This window comes from Larus michahellis, chromosome 10 (genome assembly GCF_964199755.1).
Source record: "Larus michahellis chromosome 10, bLarMic1.1, whole genome shotgun sequence".
Classification (NCBI taxonomy): Eukaryota; Metazoa; Chordata; class Aves; order Charadriiformes; family Laridae; genus Larus; species Larus michahellis.
The window spans coordinates 11687941-11702170 of NC_133905.1; the positions used below are offsets into that span (position 1 = coordinate 11687941).

General features: G+C 50.9%; 1 protein-coding gene across 4 annotated transcripts in view; it reads right to left on the reverse strand.

Moving 5' to 3' along the window:
* Nucleotides 1–9825: 9825 nt before the first annotated feature.
* EIF4E3 (eukaryotic translation initiation factor 4E family member 3) overlaps nucleotides 9826–14230 on the reverse strand; it is a 29694-nt gene continuing 25289 nt past the window's right edge. For 3 of the 4 annotated variants that reach the window (XR_012589420.1, XR_012589417.1, XR_012589419.1), the window contains one exon: nucleotides 11914–13449. The gene's annotated coding sequence lies outside the window, so the exon portion shown is untranslated. Of the gene's footprint in view, nucleotides 10026–11913; nucleotides 13450–14230 lie in introns of those variants that run through there. The other variant, XR_012589418.1, reaches the window with a different exon arrangement.

The following is a 14230-nucleotide window of genomic DNA, read 5'->3' on the forward strand; positions in this document are numbered from 1 at the left end:
ACCAGACTAGGCATTGTCTGCATTAATTTGGGGTATACATTACTCTCAGCTGATACTCAGATGAAAAATTAACCCAGCATTCCTCCATGGTTTGGGATTTTGTGAGCGAGTTTTGCAGACACATCTCTGCTCCTTGGACCTGGTGCTCTCGATTTCCACCACATGGGGAAAGGAGGAATATCTCTGCGTGTGTGTTTGTGTCCGTGTTGGCAAGACAGTCTCCTAGATGAAAAAGGCACATGCAGAATAATAGCAACTCTGAACTCATGAGAGCTCTTCTGGGAGGGGTAGTGGCAATGTGGCTTTTCACCATTTTGAGTGACAGCAGAATCTGTCCACCATGACACCAGATGGCCACGCAAAAGCAAATATCAGAAACTGGTTTAAGGGGCAATAAGATTTTTCAGTAGTGCCTAGAGGAGCTGGAACCCACATCTTCCTGCTTATCAGGGGCTCTTGGGACCCTCGGTTTTTATCCCAAGCTTTTTCCTTAAGACAAAAGAAGTATTTTAGGTTATAAAGGTACTGTGCTCCCAGCTGCTCTTGTCCCATTTTCATGAGATTTTAATTCTCAAAATCCATAACTTTATAGTTGTCATTTCATTCCATTATGTAGAATGCAAAACGGAGCATTACCATTATAAAGATTCATCAGTGGAACATACTTACATTTGCTAGCTTGTTTCTGATGGAAGCCAACTTTTTAGCAGCCACATGTAAATCCAAACACCTAAGGCCCTCCCTTGCACCAGAGGTTACAAACTTGAGCCCCTTCTCCCAGTCACCTCTAGGGTCAACAAACTCCTTCCAAAAAGGGCCCTAATAAGCAAAAGCTCCGTTTGTGAACAGGAGGGAGGAAACAACTGTGGGAAGATAACAGGGCATCAGCATGACACCGCTGAACAAAGCACACGCTGAACACTCCAGCCAGACACCAGCAGCAATCCCACATGCTTCACCATCCTGGAAGGACAAGCTGCCCCTCCTAGTACAAGGCCCTCATGCCCATGGAGCAGATCTCCAGGGACCTGCACCACCACCACCACAGTGCTCCCACCTCCCAGGGAAAGGCTGACGGTCTTCTCCGGGAGCACCACCGCAACACTCAGCCACCTAGGAAGTACCACCAAAAAACTCGCCGAGTTTCACAACTAACCCCTGCAGCACCCTAGGGCACAATGATCACTCCCCACTCTACCAAAACTGCTTCTCTCCCAGTTTTTCATGGTGGCCCTCTCCCAGCAGCCAGTAAGCACCCCTGAGCAGAGCCCAAGGAGAAGACCTACCTCCCCACAGCAACACAAGAGCTTCCCTCTCACCCATGGCTTCAGTCCAACCAGCCTTCATGCACAACTGGCAGAAAGCTGAAATGTATAGGACCCCCTTCTCAGGGCCTGCATTTCTCTTCCAAACAACCCCCTAGGAAGGGGACCTTACCTTCCTCATGGGCTCTTAAAGCCTTGGGGAGCTCTGGGAAAACAGCTTGTGCAGATGAAGCAGGTCAGGCCCGTTTCCCCTGTTGTCTGCTCACAGGTGTAGGCATTTTCTTTTCCTGAAGGGGAGCTGGAGGCTGCAGGGACACCGAGTGAACCATCTCCCTGCTCTCCTTCCTTGGGTGGGATGGCTGCCAGAAACACAGGGACCTTAGCTCCAGGCTTTCTTGTCAGGATTGACACCTTCCAGTTCAAGGAGTTGGACCCTTTAAGTTAAAGGAGTTTACATGAGACAGACAGGGTGGCAAAATCAAGATTAAAGCAGGTCAAACATTGGGTTTTCAAAAAATATAGTAAAAATAACACCAGATGCAAGTGATTGGCAAGAACGAACATGGGCATCCTCACTGGAGCAAGATCTGCAAGCTGTAGCAGATAAATACCAGCATTTCTATCAGGCATTGCTTTGTATACACCCTGCAAAAGCAAATCATTGGGTGGGAAATGGAAATCAAGAAGGAAAAAAATATATATGTTTCTGATTATTCTACCCTAATGTTGTGTTCTGTCATTATGGCAGATTGCTTAATTGTGCTGCTGATTACTTTTCCTGAATTCTTCCTACAGCTGTAGTTTTTGCAGTGCCGTGGAAACACTAATTAGCAGGAGGAATGTTGCCTTAAATTTTGTTACAATATATACATGTAAAAAAAAAAAAGAAATCCTCAGCATTTACTTACTTAGTCCCTCTCTTTTGTTTACTTAACCCACCTCCCTCCCTGTCCATCTGTCCCCCCTCTAAGCCGCGCCTGGGCGAAGGTGGGGAGGTGGCAGGCAGACCCGTCCCGCTGCCGGCTAAAGGCAGCTGTAATCCCAGGCGGCAGCTGAGGTCGGTCCTTTCCACCCCACAAATTCACCTTGTAGAGCAATCCAAACATGTGTTCAGGGTAGGACGGGCTAGTCTTCGCGTGCGTTTGCTACTAGGGATTATCTATATACTTGGCAATATGCAAAATAAGCTGCCGGTATAGGAACATCTGCGCGATGCTGTAATCTTACCGCACATTTAGACTCCACATTCTTAATGATCCATCACGGGGAATGATTTGATGTTGTTTAACTCTTGTTTCGCTAAGCTGTGGCATGTGTTTTCCCTGCTTCTCCTCCAAGACATTCCTGTAATAGATCCACTCACTAAGGAGAAATGCTTCTTACTTTGTGTAAATTCATGCTGTGACACTTTATTTTTTGTTGGTTTTTTGTCCTTAAGTGCTAAGTGCCGGTTCAGCCAACCTTCCTCTTCCTCCTTCTCTACACCCTCTCTCCAGCAGATGTAATGGGAAGAGTGCAGTTGCTCTTCACTCAGAAGCATGCATGGAGCCCTCATAAAAGTTATTTCAGGAGGGGTCAGCGGGGTTCCCGGTCTTACACTTCCATAAACCCACCCGTATGGGACTGTTGGGAGCAGCAGCAAAATTTGAGGGGGGTTAAGCAGCACATGGGTGCCGTTTGTAGGATTTACCTCTCTCTGAAGTGACTGATCCGTTGACCCGATGCAGTACAGCACTTTTTCTGTTTCTCTTGCACGTTTAACCATGGACTGAGCCCTCGCTTCGGCTGTGACCTGGGGCCAGCCAGCTCTGTTTAATCAGCATTTTAAGCCTCCAGCACAGGAGGTATTTGCTCTGGGTGCTTGAGACTACAGCGATTCCGTCAGCTCAGTTTGGGTTTGACTCCCCGGGAGCTCGCCCAGCCCACGCGCCCCGGCGCAGCCACCTCGCTTCCCAGGAAAGGAAACTCAGGTGGGATGAGAAACCTCCTTGGCCGCCCTCGCTACCCTGACTCACGAGCGATGCCCACGGGGCTGCCGCCCGTGGCTGTGAAAGTTCGGTGGCTCAGCCGCCCTCCCCCGGGCAGCCCTGCCTGCGCCCTGAGACACCGGCGAACGATGGGTGTTTCGGTTCACCGGCAGCACCAAAAAAAGTCAAGACGAAGCAAATCAGAAGCAGGCTGGGCTGAGATGTTTAACGGACCGAAACCCAAGGCGAGGAACACAGCTCGGCTCAGCTTAGCAACTGCAGTGGGTGAGACGTGCCCCAAACTCACTGAAATGGAGTTTGACCATCTGAAAGCTGGGAAGGAAATCAGAAATCTGCGTACAGCTCATTAAGTCCTCTTTATAAGCAAGAAGCCAACTTTGGGGCTCAGAGCAAGTGCTCGAGGAGCAGAGGCTACGCACTGACACGGATCTCTTAGAGGCAATGCTTTATGCATGAGCACAAAATCCACTGGTTTCTTCCCGCATATGTTTTTCCACCACTATATTGCTCCTGAAACAGTGCTAAAATGACTTGAACAAATAGCGCTGCACACCAGGACAAGGACTTGTCCCTTCCAACCTAGGCAGTTCTATGATTCTATGACTTCAGGATGCATCACACCAACTGAAGCCGGCTGTGCTGTGTGTGGAGGCAAAACCCCTGGCATCTCTAGGGCTTCCCCTCTTAAAAGGACCAGACAGCACGTGCACGGCCGGCCGCGTGATGCTGGAGGCACTGGACTTGCTTTGAGCCTGCTGTGGAAGAGCTCGTGCATGCTTCATGGGCGAGGTCAGTGTCTCTGGACATCTGGCAGCTCCCGAGAGGCTGCCAGACATTGGGAAATCTCAGACAAACACACAAAAGCCTCCAAATCTGCCTGTATACAACGTTCAGGTGGAAAACGTCCCGGGAAACCTGCATGTCTGGTAACCCTCCGCTCTGCAGCCTGCTTTGCTTTAGCCATGGCTGAAATGCAACCAGCTCTGGGATGGGCTTGGACACCTGTCGTGCTGGGAATTGCGCTGGGCTGTGGTGGGAGAGAGCAGCCACGTGAGCTGAACGTTATGGACCGGCAAAACATTGCTTTGCGATACAAACCTGAGCATCCCCCAGGCCGTGCGTGTCTGGCTGTGCTGCTGGAGCAGAGCGAGCACAAGAGCACAGCAAAGCCTGGCATCAGTGCGGTCCCAGTCTCTGCCAGTTAGAAATGCCCCCACCGAGTCCTGCTTCAGGGCTCGGGCTTCTCAGGGGCTTGGGTTTCTTGGAGAGAGCATCCCTGAAGAAGCTGCACGGCACCTCTAGGACAAGCAGCACCTGAGGCATCCCTCTGCATCGCAGCTGGGGAAGAGGGGGTGCCCCAAGGCTTGGGGTTTTGTGGAGTCAAAATTAGGACCACTATCCCTCAACCCACTCCACGGTCAGGCTCACTAAGGTATTTAGGCACAAGAATCTCACTGAACAACTAAATCCCATTGATTTCAGTGGACCTCTGTTCACAGGGAGCAGTTCCTACCCAAAAGAGCTTGCAGGTGAGCAGCGGGAATGTCAGGTAGTACGGATTATTAAAAATCAACAGCACATACAGTATATTATTAAAAATCAACAGCAGATACATGTCCTCTAGGAGAAAAGCCATTTTATCTGCCTGTTCCCAGTAAGTACAGGAAGATGTTTCATGGTCACCATAAGTATTAGGATTGAATAATGTTTGGCTATATTAATCTGAAGTGCACAGCAGGGAATAAGGTAATTTTTCCATCCTTCTGATTATATGTAAAAATTTTATATGAGCTTTTTGTGGATTTGATTGCAGCAACTTGGGATGTTTCCCAATTTGCTCCTCTCCCAGGACAGTTTTTCTGGATCAGCTGCTAGCGAGCCCTGGTGGAACACATGGTATAAAATATTTGTTGCTTTAACATTTTAAACAACCTAGAGAGGGGAGGTCACACTCCCCTGGCATGTTGTCTCGGAGGCCCTCCTTTAATACCTGCTGCAGCCAAGCAGCCAGGAGCGAGATGATCCTACAGCACCGCGATGGCTCACAGTGACACATGTGCAAACATAAATCCATCCTTTCCTGCCCTGGCACTCTCCTGTCGACACCACCTTTCAGTTTGGTTATGGCAGTGACGTGTTGGTTAAGAACGGCCTCACCCCCCCTTTAAATGGCAGTGCATGTAAGTCACTTTGTTACTTAAAGTCTGTATTTCTTTATTAGAGGAGATGCTGCAAAGTACTTGAAAATAATGTTGGCTGCTGTGAACTGTGGTGCCCGATCAATGGGGGACACAACAGTCAATTACCCTTCCACTTTCTGATTGTCCCCAGCAATCAGCCCGGATCAATACCTTCAATCTCGATTGATAGCGGATATCAAATCCGAAATAATACGTTTCATTGTTTTGGAAGTACTATCGCATTGTGTACAGGCGGCCACCGCATTTATTTAACCATTCATTTCACTTCCATCTGGTCCAATCTGCCCGGGTGACGTGCTGGCGAAACGGTTTGTGTGCGCCCTTTCAGCAGGAGCGGAGGGGAGCAGCACGACCACCTCTCACTGCCCCGGAGCATCGTTAGTGCAGAATTAGCTACCTGAGAGAGGCTGTGTTGGAAAATAAGGAAAAAAAAAAAAGAGTTTAGGCCACCACAGCAGGGCAAAACCATGATATTCAGGAGGGAAACTCGGGCGCTGAAGCAAGGAAGATGTTTCATAAGTGCTGCTCTGCGGCAGCGCTGTGCGAGCGGGGCAGCCGGGAGATGGGCTGCCGTGGGGCTGCCCCAGCCCTTGCCGTTTTCCCAGGCAGGTGGCTTCTCCGTCCCTTGCCACCCCTCGTGTCACCTGGTTACCATTCAGCAGTGATGGCCTCACGGTGTGCACCCACAAACTGCTCGTCTTCGAAGGAGGGAGGGCGGTGGAGGAGCAGGAGGTTGCGCCTGCCTTTGTTTCAGGAGACTTAGCAAAGCTTCCAAATATTTGAAGAAGCACCGTGCCAGGAGCTCTTTCAGAGTTTCCTTTCAAGATGCCAGTTCGCACAGGCTTTTGTAATTGAGAAGGATCATTTACATTTGTAATGGTTTAAACAAAAAATCATACACACCGATACGGGCGTGATGAGCCAGGGCCCTGCTGTGGTGCTGCAGCAGGGACAGGACCGACTGGGATGGAAATGGTCTGGAGCAGGGCAGAGCTCCTCCGCGCTCCTGCCCTCCCATCCCAAAGCCTTATGGGCTTCGATTTTGGTGTCCCCCCCGCATCCCAGCAACTACGGGCTGCGTGACATCTCCCAGCCGTTGGCACTCATGGGTGCCTGGGCCCCCCACCATGCCAGACCTGTCCTTTGTGCAGTGGTATATGCTCCTCCATGGCGTGACCACAGCAGCCAGAAATCCCCATGCTGACTTCTGGAGGGCTGCTGGCAGGTACAGGCAGGCAGCTCGGCTGTGAAGCCAAAGGTCTTTTGCATCGAGCACTTGCTCCCTGCAGGTGAATCCCAGCCCCACAACTTGCCACCACGGTGCTGCCAGCTCCCGCGGGCTTCACTGGAAGTAACTGGCTTCTTTAAAGCACCACGTCCTGGGGTCATACAGCCAAGACTCTTGGCTTCCCCTTAAAAAGACTTGGGGAGAGGTGGTGAAAATAGGAGGGTTACCTGCTGCATCCTTGGAGTTGTGGAGAAAAAGCTGCAAAACATGAATTCAGAAGCTCAGGATGTAGACAGCAAAAAACTCAGCCTTAAAAACAATTTACTATTGGGCTTGGGTTGTAACGGGTCTGAGCTGTGGGTCCCCTCACCCTCAGGTGACACCCTCTGCTCCCTGCAGCATCAGGAAGCCCCACCAGACATCTCAGGATGCACCGCGAGCCCAGGCCAGGACCGTGGCTGGCTGCTTGTATGGAAAGGAGGGGAGAAATATTCAGTTAATCCGTTCACCAGAGGGGCTGAGCACAGTACAGCTCCAGCACGTCCCGGGGAGGACCACGCTGTGATGCTGCTCAAGGCCGTGCAAGTAGGAGGTGCTCCTGATGCATCTTTGGCTTCTCCCACCCTGCTCCTTAAAATCCCTAAATGAAAATATCCAAGGCAAGCAACCCCCCGGGGAAATTCAGACGCCCCAGGGTGTTCCCTCAGCCCCCGCAGCCCCAGCTCCTGCCCTTGCAGCATCCTGCCCCTCTCTTATCAGGGCACAGGCTACCATTTTTAGAGGACAACCTAATGAAATAGATCCTGGTTAGCTGGCCGTGAGTTACTTCATTTCAGGGTCTGCATGCAATGGAGGCAGGAGTGCCGTTCACAGATAATGGAGATAAAGCATTAGCCCTACGATTGCAGCATGGCGAGGAGCCAAGGCGCTCCCTTTTTTTAATACACAATACGTGTTATAAGATTGAATATCCATTTGGGGGCAGAATTCACCTACTTTCCTTTGCGCACTCCCCTCTGAAAGCATTGTAATGCTTTACTTATTGGCATTTTATTTTGATGAATAGGCTGCAATTGGTGCAAAAATATCCTGAATGGCTTTAGGAGACTCAGCCATGTGACTGTTGGCCCATTTGCACTAAGTACCATCAGTCAAAGTTCGTATTACTTACAGGATGCTTAAGCCAGCGTATTTTCCTAACAGGCATGGTCCTCCGAGGGTAGCGCTAAGCGTGCTGGGGACTTCTTTGAAGTAGCGTAAAGGGTAATTATTCCCCAAAGTCCCATTTAAAAAAACACCCTTAAAAACTCAGTTTTGTGCCTTTGAAGAAAAAAAATAAAAACCCACCCCAATGCTCCTGCCCATGCAGCAGTTGGCTGCACACCACAGCAGTGCCTGGAGGGCCCAGCACTGTGTTGGCTGCCGGGCTGGGAAGTGGGAAGGAGAAATGTCCTTTCTCTGCTCCTTGTCTGGACTGAAACACAGGTACTGGGGAGTAAAAGAAGGGAAGATAAAGGGCCCTTGGAAAAATGTGGGTCAGGTACAAGAGGCTGCGTTTATTTGTTGTATTTTACGTAGCGGGCAGGGATAACACAGGGAAAGCAGACCTCAATCAGCAGAAGCAGCAACGAAGTCTCGGAGCTCAGGTGGATTTCCGCAACCTGTTACAGCCACGAAATAGCTTCTCCACTGACAAGCTGGCCCCAGTACCAGCTGGGTACCGGTACGGGGTACCTGCCTACTCCTTACCAAAATGCTTTTCCTAATTGGACCTCAGGAAAATGCAGGTCCCCGGGGTGGTCTGTGTGAGTACCCCTTGGTGGGTGTTTCGGGGTGCGCATCGCTGCACCGTGCGAGGTGGTGGGGTCTGCCCGGCACCGTGGGGCAGGCAGCAGCTGGGGGGATGCTGAAGTTGTAACCACATAAAAAAAAACACTCCTGCAACAGGCCGGCACCACTCGTGCTGGGCAAGCACCCGGGTAACGCAGCAGGTTACTAACACCACCAGCTAATGATGGCGGTTTAACACCTCAATGGGGGAAAAATCCCGCTGCTGGCCCCAGTCACCAATCCCTCCTTGTGCTGTGGGGCAGGAAAAGGGCATCACCACCCCCAGCCCACTCGCGTGAATGGGTTTTGCCGGTTTCTTCCAGAATTGTGCCCGACCTTGTCAGTGCCATAGGGAAGCCGTGGAGACGCAGCCCACTTACTCTCTGACTGCAGAAACACAGTTGATGTGCTGTTGTTTACTTTCCAAGAGTTAGACCCAGCCAAGATCCTGTCGGAGCACCAAAAAAGCATATTTCTAGGTGGGGAGAAGGGAGGGAAAGGCAGCTATTCAGCTCAGCTCAAGAGAGGGAAGAAGCCACTCGCAGAGGCCCCCTCCATAGTTTAGTATTTCTAATTATAATTGATTAGAAATTGCAGCATGCTCCACCCCATGCTTTCTGTCTGGCTATGGGCAAAACAGTCAGCAAAAGGTTTTTTTCAAAAGCATTTAATTTATGGTTTCAGAGACGTCACCAATGCAATGGAGCTTTGCTAAGCGGTGCGTTACGTGGCACTTTGTGACGAGGATGCTGCTTTGCCCTGGTGTGGACACAAAGTGCTTTTCCCGTGTGCTACCAGGAGCACAGACCCTAGGCAAGGTGCCCCATCCCATCCCATCCCATCCCATCCCATCCCATCCCCAAGGATCTGTGCCTGGGTGGCACAGCCAGCCCCTGCCTCTGCTGTGAACCTGCCCAGTCCTGACACAGCTTCTCCTCTTTTCCTACAGCTTGTTTTAAGCTTTGTGTGTGCTCAAAGAAAAAGGGAGAAACACACAAGCCTAGAAGAAAGTTACACCATGACTATTTTTAACGCACAGTTATGCTCAGAAAACCCCCCAGAAATCAAAGACTTCCTGAATTTGCCAGCAACAGTTAAAGAAAACCCTTTTCCTTACTGCTGTTCGTAATTCACATAGCCTCCCCCCCCCTCATTTGCACTGTTTATCCACGAATTCCTCCAGCATTATGTGCTTTGTGTAAGCAGGAAAAGTCCAGTCCAGACACGGCTCCACGACAGCTCCCCCTGACTAATAGCAGAATTATCCTTACATAAGTCCTTTCTCTTCCTTGGCATCTTTTTTTTTTTTTTTTCCTTTCCCCTTTTTCCCAGCAGGAAGGGTGCTTCCCAGCGCACCCCGGCGGGATGGCCGCGGCGCCGCGCCCGCAGCCGCGCTCCATGCGTTGTGCTGCAGTGCCATCTCACGGCAGCTCCGGACACACCGGAGACGTTTTCTTGCAGCTCCTTGCAGGTATTTTCTTGCTGAGCTGTTCAGGTTTTCGATTTATAAACCCTTTAAAAAAAAACAAATCCGAAGATTAAATAAGTTTTCAATTAGCAAAAAGCCGTATGTCCAAAAATTAAGAGCCTTCAAAGGAAGCTGCAGGACGGAGCACACGCAGTAAAGAGATAATTTATTTCCCTAAAAGATGATCAGCTTTCCAGTCCAGACGGCTGCTATATAAATGGTAACACTATACAAACATGTGTCTTCCACATTACAGAGCATCTCTAATGGCTCCTTTATTTTAGTAGAGAGAAAAAAAAAAAAAGAAAAGAAAAACTGTACTTAAATCTGGAAGCCATCGCAGGCTTCGAACAGTAAAACTATTTACAAATGTTGAATGTTCCCTTCCACCTCCTCATGGCTCTGAGAAGTTTCCAGCAGTAAGAGCCCGGGGGGTACCAAACACGAAGAGCAACCTCTGCTCCATCCGTCACCCTTGGGTGCGCAGTGGGAGCACCTCCATCCGGGCAGACGGGGACGGCCCCTTTACAGAAGAGAAGCAGAACAAGCAGACATCAAAATCAGACGCTGCTCCCTGTCTTGCGGCGTGCTGGCAAGCCGATTAGGTGTGCCGGGAAAGCCACGCTTTCAAAAGACCTTTTCTTCAAGGCTTCAGCTCATCCTGTGCTCACAGGAGGATCAGAGGGAGGCCTAATCCCAAAGATTAAAGTCTGGATGGGAGTGAAGCTTTCTGCTCCGTGGAGCAGTAGCACACACAGCACTGGCTTGGAGGGGGTTTCTGCCCAAGCAAACAAAACCCAGGAAGGTCAGATGTTTTTTCCAACCAGCTGAGGACCCCATTTGCAAAGGTCAAGGCCATGGTGGGAGATGGACTGTCAGCATCACAGAGGGTTTGCTGCCCCCCTGCCAGAGCCAGGGCAACAGGTCCCTCCTTGGAAAAAAACGTGCTCTATGTCTGATAAAACCAATCAGGGAAAATACCCGCAGAGGAAGAGGTGCAGCACCCTGTCCTGCCCTGCCCGTTCCCAGCTAGGTATTTTCCACACTGCAGAGGAAGGGCTCAGCCCCCAGGGCCGCATCCATCCCCCTCCTTGGGGTCTGACCCTCTCAAGACTGTGGGTCTGATAGGATTTGGATCTCCAAAAAAAGCTGAGAGGTTTCCTGTAAGCGTGGCAGGGTGGCACAGTCATCAGCAAAGGGTTTGTTGCTCCCTTGTTTTATGTGAAGAAGATGCTGCAAGAGGCAGGGGAGGAGCAGTGTCCGAGCTCCCTGCAGACCTTGGCCTGACTCTAGGAATGCGTGAAGGAGGGAGAGAGGGGTGCGCAGGGGGATGAGGGCTGCGAGCAGCTCAAAACGGTGAAAAGGGAGCAAAAAGGATGGAGGTGAGGGCAATGAGGACGCTCGCATCACCTTTTATTGTTCGCTTGGCTCCAGAGAGAGAAACGTCACCCTGATTGCCTCCAAAAACATGGGGAGGAGACTGCCCCGCACTTCTCTGGTTGTGCATCTCGCTGGGAGAAACTCAGAGAGCGCCACCCGGTGACCCCCCCGCACACAGCCGCTGCAAGGGGGGAAACCAAGACACAAAGCCAGAAGAGTGGGGCAGCTGCTGCTGCAGGGTGCAGGGAGTGACTCACAATCTAATTGGGAAATACTGAAAGCAAACAGACCAAAAAAGTGCGCCAAAAAAATTATCCCAAAAGAGGGGGGGGGGGGGGGGGAAAAAGCCAGCAAACTTTCTGTGCAGACCATGCCTGCGCTGCACATTGCGGGATCGTTTTGCATTTTACCTGGCAGGTCACCCTCTCCTTTTACAGGCAAATATTATTTTTAAAGGTTGCTAAGAGCCAGCAGCGGTAATGCATTTGTGTCAGGACTTTCCTACTCCAAAACAACTGTTTCGTGACCAAAAGACGCTCAGAAAAAAAAAAATCCCTTCTACCTTAGATTACATTTATTGGGTGATCCGCCCCACGACTCTGATGGCTGGGGGGGGAGGCAGGGATACAGGGTGCCAGACTGGATGCTTCCCCAGTACGATGGGGGCCATGCAATAGGATTCCCAGCCCGAGCGGAGCACAGCGTTGCACAGGTTTACATGCACCATCCATCACTTGCTGACCGCGTTGTTTTCTCTTCGCGCACTTGTATGGAAATTGAGCTACAAACCGTTCCTACGAACTGTTCCCTGATGTGCAAATATAGCTTTAAATGACTTCTCTAGGAAAGAATCCTCACTATTTTATACAAATTGTCTTGCATGTTTATTACACAGAATCACGATCCAAAAAGAAGGGGATTCATCCCATGCTTATTCATAACACTGCTCTCCCTTACGCATTACGAGCTGGAACATACTCCAGGCCTTCGTGCATGATGAATGATACTTACTTTGCTCTTCACTTCCAGCCTGCTCCAATTTGCTTATTTATGGAGCCTCGCTGCGCTGACGGAAACCCTCCTCTCCCAGTTTCCCCAGGAGACAGAGCACGGCATGGGCACGGGGCTTGCAACGGGCGCTTTGGAGAGGGAGCAGTAAGGCCTGAAAACTCCGCTCCTGGCCTCGCTGCTCTGCAAAGACAACCCGGGACTGCTGGCTCCGGCACTGCCACTGCCACTCAACGGCTGGTCATTTCTCCCACACCATGTTTTGGGGCTGGAGGCAGGGCCATGCGGGGGCAGGGATGCCCACGCGCCCACCCCGGGGATGCTGTGCTCAGGAGGCGCGACCGGGACGTCTCCTGCTGTATTTAGCTTGGCTGGCTGGGCCAGGCCATTCCGCTGTCTGCCCGCAGCCCCGGGGAGAGTGGAAGGAAACACCATACCGGCCAGCCAAGCCAAACACCGGCAGGTCAAACGCTCCAGCACGGCTTCTCGGAGATGACACAAGCACCCGAGGCAAGCCCACTTATTTCCTGGCGCGGGAGCATCTTGCGGATGCTCCTGACCCTCTTGCCAGATGTTCCTGACCATCCTGCAGATGTTGCTGCTGACCCCAGGCTCCGGGGCACACGCTTCCTCCCTCCCAGGGATGAGGATTTTGCAGGCTGGGTGGGAGGAAGGTGCTGGGGTGGGTAGTCCCGGTGCGGAGCACAGCCCCCCCACTTCCGCGGCAGCACGGTACGTATGGCTTCGGAAATAATCCAGTCTTCATTAACTTGTCAAATTAGGAAATTGAGAGCTGTCAAAGTGTAGCAAAGATTGGAGGTGGCTTTTATAGCAAGATGTGGGATCTCCCACTGTTTGTCTAATCTAATTTCCTCCTCGTCGTTGTCCTAAGAGAATCATTACAGGAGAGGGAGATGCAGAAAGATGAAGACATGAACGGTTTCCAGCTGAAAGCACCTCCCGTCCGTGTGCGGGTGCTGATCAGACGGTTTATATAAACTGCCCGGGATCAGTAATTTTCCTCTCGCAGTCAGGTTTGTGTTTTAAGACAACTCTTAAGCTTGATCCCCTCTGGTCAATCCTGCCACAGGAAGAATATAAAAAGTGAATTCTTTTGTAATCCCATCAACTTGCAAAGGCAGAGCATTGACTGAGCCCCTTCTGACCCGCAGAGCTTTTGTGTTCCTCGCTCTGAAGTATTAAGTTAGTTAATTATTACCGAGGAGAGAGTGCCAACCTGTCCTGAACCTGCCACACTAAAATAAAAGCGCACAGAAGACTGAGCAAAGTCCGTAGCATGAAATGGCTTTAAATCGAAGGCACTTTGATGCGCTCCTCTGCAGCAATGGAGCAGCTTTGCTAAGGCACATCATACGCCGTAAAAGCACCTTCTCCTCTACCTGCTCCACCTCCCCCCATGCTCTTTTTACTACTCTCCAAAACAAAATACTACTACTAATAATAATACTCAATGCTACTTTCCAAAACAGAACTCCACGAGCACCTCCATGGTGCAAATAAGCCATACACCGCAATAATTCATGCTGGTTTGCCTCTCATTTCCAGGACCACTTTGAGAAGGCAGTTTAAAAAAAGGCCCCATGAGTACAAAGTGAGCGACCCCAGCAGAGAAGCCTTAATACACAGCTGCAGCTCATCCCAGTGCACACGGATGGTGTGAGTGCCTGCTGAGGAAACCCCACGTGCTTCCCACGATCTCTCCAAGACACGTCTCTCTGAGAGGGGAGGGAGATGCTGCTCTGCGCAGCGTGACCATGGTGGAAACCCTCCTCCCCACAGAGAAGGCACAACCACGTTGTGCAAAGGCACGCACGGCTGAGCCAGCAGGAAGACAAAGGATT